This window comes from Cariama cristata, unplaced genomic scaffold (assembly GCF_000690535.1).
Source record: "Cariama cristata isolate BGI_N322 unplaced genomic scaffold, ASM69053v1 scaffold17193, whole genome shotgun sequence".
NCBI classification, from domain to species: Eukaryota; Metazoa; Chordata; class Aves; order Cariamiformes; family Cariamidae; genus Cariama; species Cariama cristata.
In genome coordinates, this window is record NW_009609140.1 from 50,832 (window position 1) to 55,530 (window position 4,699).

Genomic DNA, 4,699 nt, shown 5'->3' on the forward strand with positions numbered 1-4,699 from the left:
GGGGAACTCCCCGAGTCCCGTCCCCGCCCAGCGCCGTCGCTCGGCGGCGGCAGAAGCTGAGAGCTGCCCAACTCAGCAAAACCTTGGGAGTGGCGGAGCCGGCGGGGGGGGAACCTAACCCAAGCACCCCCATAAACCCCATCTCCTTAAATCACAAAAAATTCTGCAATCTTCTTCCATTTTAACTTTCAGTTGTCATTTGGCAGAATTTTGGGAGGATACAAACTGAGTTTACACCAGAAGTCTGATAACGTATTACCCTCTCCCTATAAAAAAAAAATATAACCCTATGAGCTGCATTTATTTGATGTTTAAAAAGAAAATTCTTTACAGTATCCACAGACTGGGGGGAGGGCGGGGGGGGAAGTGGTAAATTAGTGACACTCCGCAGCAACAAAATGCAACTAGAACTGTACCTACGAGGGGAACGATTCCCGTAGCTGTAGGTTTCAAAATTGTCCGCGGTCTGCCCCGAGTGCACAGTACATCTGAGAGAAAGAACTTGACTGCCACCTCTTTCATCATCAGACAGGAGGAACGGCTCTGTTATTAGCCATTCAGAAAGACAGACTTCTGTGCTTGTCCAGAGGCAAGGATTACCAAAATGTACCTATTCAGTTAGTAGAGAAGACAGAATTTTAAAAAAAAAAAAATTACAAAAAAAAATTACATGAGCTTTAAAGGTTTGGGCAGGCTGGGTTTTACTGTGACCTTGATCGGCTCTTGTTTGAGTAAATAGGATTTGGGATGAAACATTAAAACTGTTTAGCAGATCTTTTCAAACCATTTCAAACTTTTCTTATGTTGGTTTATAATATAACCAGACATGCTTGTAAATGGCCACACCTGCTCATTTCTCTGGGGATGGCCTGATCGCTGCCTTTTCTAACAAAGAAAGGACGGGAGAAAAAAAAAATAAATCAGCCTTTCTTGTTGCAAAACAGAGTGGAAAGTCAAAATCTTTCTCAAGTTTGTCCCATCTGGTCAGATTAAATCTTTGATCACCCTGGGGACCACATTCATGTTTGGTCTCTACCGCCGCTTCAGAACAGCTCAGGATACACAGGTAGCGAGCAAAACATGAATTGCTAAGCAGGGAGCACTGGACATAAACAAAAGTGCATCGGCTTTGGATTTCTGTGGCGCGTCAGATCAGAGGAAGCGGGCGGCAAAGAAAGACGTAAACATCTTAGATATTTTCTGCCTTCTGCCTGGTGTCTACATCAGCTACCTTGCCACCAATCAACTCTATGTAGCCTGAAAATATTTTTTCATGAGCGTGTACCACAAAAACTATCGAATCACTTGTCACAAAGCAGCAGTTATTGGCTTACGATCTATGGCGCTGATGGACTAATGAGACAAGACAGAATGGAAACAGAAGTAGCCCAAAGTCTAAAACCGGAAGCATCACAAACAATGTCTTAACAAAGCTGTCCCTTTTAAGAAAAAAAAAAAATTCACAATAAAATGGGGTTGTGTGGCTGTAAAATGGAAAACATCTCCTTAAACCTAGAGGTACTTCTAAAGAAAAGTTAGCCAGCATTTTTTAAATTTTTATTTCTTTTTGTAATATAACCTACGTTGTTCTGGAAAACCTACAGTCTGCTTGGTACAGTATTTCTGGTGTGAAGAACGCTGGCTGTAGAAAAACAATCCATTGATAATTTAATCCCTCCTGTCATTGTGAAACCGAGAAACTCTTAGCTTGCTGAATGAAAAAAATATATATATTTGAGAAAAAGAATGGCTGACTAAGTAAGTATCACCTTGTGCTACATCCAAGGCCTCTTGCTGGCTGTCTGGCTGCTCTTTTGTAGGCAAAAAGGAGCTGAACGCTCTCTGGCTCCTTAGATCTGGCCCAACAAATGCACTGCCAGTCATGCACATGGATCCAGCTTAAAACCCAGTGTGAGCCTAAAAGAAGCTAGTCAAACTGGCACCTACTCATGCAGAAGGAGATAGATTTGTCATGACAGGCTGATTATTCAATGTAAAGAAACAGTTTAGCTTTTCTAATCTGGTACAAATACATCTTTCTCAGAGAAAAAAGTAAAAGGTCTAACAGTTCAAGTATTTAAAGTAAAGAAACCAACAAAAAAATTGTAACGTCAAAGTGAACCATAGGTATTTGTGCTAGAGCATTCTGCAAAACAGCCCTGCAGTTCTATTCAGATAAATAAGATTTAACCCGTTTAACCCTTTAGGAGCTGCACATCTGCGTGACGATCAAGGCGAGCATTTCTATTTCACACTGCCCTTGGCTCTACGGCAAGTTTTAAGGGCAGGCTGAAATATCCAATTCCAAATACACCGTCTGTTTTCCTCCTCTCCTCGCTCGCCTGCACCGACCCCGAGCGCAAGGCGCTCTCCCGGCGAACAAAGCGAGGGCGGCCGTGCCGACCGACGGGGCTCCCCAGAAAGTCCACCGAAACCAAAAGCGGCGACGAAGCCCCCTGCTAACTCCTGCCCTGGAATTTTCTCTGCTTAGGTAAGTTTGCGCTCTCCCTCATCTGGGAAGTAAAATTAAGGTCAGCAATCACCTAAGGCGTCAGGATCCAGAAGCCTGTTACGCCTGTCACCATGATTGTCGATGCTATTGGCATCACCCACAATCAGGGTCTCAAGCTTGCAGGCTGAGAAATACGGCGAAGTAGTGCCATCGCCCAGACGGGGCATAACGTCCGAGCCCAGATCAATGGTCTAAGGATGGCATTTTCTGTGCCCTTCCGCAGCCGAGGTACAGACAGAAGTTAAAGAAGCTGCTTACTCATTGTAGGAGTCAACATTCGTCGAGCTCCACTTAAGGGATTTTCTCTTGTGTAAACTTGACTTTATAATTTAAAAAAAAAAAAAAAAGTGGCGTTATGAAACAAAGACTTTTGGCAAGCGTACGGGATGCGTAAGCTGGAGTGCGGCATCTCTCAGACTGCCATCCTGGGAAGCTTCCTTCTCGGGCAGGCAACCCTGCGCCGAGGGAGGAGGAGGAGGAGGAGGAGGACGTGCCCTCCTGAGGAATGCTCCCGGCTCCCTCCCAGCCCAACAAAGCAGAGCAGGCTGCAGGATGCCTCCCAAAGTTGGGGGGTTCCCCCTCCTTTTCAATTTTGGGGGAAGGGTGGCGAGATCCCAGTCCACTGGTGTGTGATGAGAGTGGAAAGAACAAGTGCAAACCTGACGCCTCCCCGGATCCTATTTTGCTGGGTTTTTTTTTTGAAAACGTCCTGCAAACTGCTGGCAGCTTTTTTTAATGGAAAATACCAATCGCCTAGGATCTATACCTAGCCTTTTGCCAATAATGAGAAAACTTCACCTTCTGTCCCCAGCAATTCTTAGGAAATCTTTTGCTGTTATTCCTACAAATCCAATTACAGATTGTTGAGTAGCTAGTGGAGTAAGCTTATTGAGGAGTGTCACATCACTAAGTCGTGCGTATGTGTTTCAGTTTGTAATGTGGTCTGAGCCGCTGTAGAGGTGTCAACTTAAAATGCAAGTAAGTAGCAGAACAGGGCTAATCCCAGCCACTACTCCCCTGCAGCCAAATTGTAGCGCAATGAATGACAGTGGAAATGCAAAGATGCCACTGTGCTTATCACACACAGCCAGATGGTGGACCTGGATCAATGCACACATGCCACGATCAATGCATTTGATAAAGAATTAAGAAGAAAACTGTACATGTTATCAAAGAACTTGTACATGGCATAATTATGATTCTGCATGTGCTTACTGATGATATTGGAGACTCAGAGGCAGGTGATAATGAAACTGATAGGAAGAAATAGCTTAAAGGCTACAGCATATGGCCTCAGCACTAAGAAATCTTGTCAAATAGTTCAGAAAGCTTTTTTAACTGTTATTACAGGCTGCTCATAGTGCAAGCTGGTGGCAACGTTTTAATTTTTTTTTTTTTTTAAATCTGAAATGTCAAAAAGTTACACAAGCTGTACTTTTCAGAACGGTTCAGAAAATAATTAAGACGCTATTGTGTTTTAAACACGGTAAAAAAAACCTACAGGTAGAGAAAGCATTCACAATTCGGGGGGGGGGGGGGAAAAACATTTTTTAATATATCTAATTCCATGTTCCCTGAATAAATGTATTTGGACTTTGAGGGGGCTTGCGGCGGTTTAAGGAATGTATCTGGGTAGCAATTTGCATTCGGCACGCCAATTTCTACAGATACAGTTTCGATATTATTTCTCATCAAATGTAGAGTATTTCCCTGTTACCGCCTGTGCTCTGTCAGCTGCGTTACAGCCACCTTGGATGTGAAAGAAGGTAATTAAAAATTTGTGGAAAATAAAGTCTGAAGTAATAAAAAAAAAAAGCATATACATTTATAATGTATAAAAGGTACCTAAAATACAAATTCTCATGCTCCAGTTGATAGATGAGCTGTCTAATCAACGCCTGGACGTAACTTAAGTGCTCTCATTAGTGTGAAGACCTTCAGGCTAAATAAGACTAAATCCCTTAAAAATTGCTTCTGCAATAGAAAAATCCCCCTTACCATTTTCCTCTGCCTAAATCATATCAATTAAAAAGAGAGAGAGGGAGGGAGGGGGAGAGAGAGAGGCATTTTCACATGACTCTGTTTTAACTGACACTCAAAAAACTATCTTCTGAATCCAATTTAAAATGTTTCAGCAAAAAAGTTCATTAGCAAAGAAACAACAACAAAAAAATCACACCGCATTTA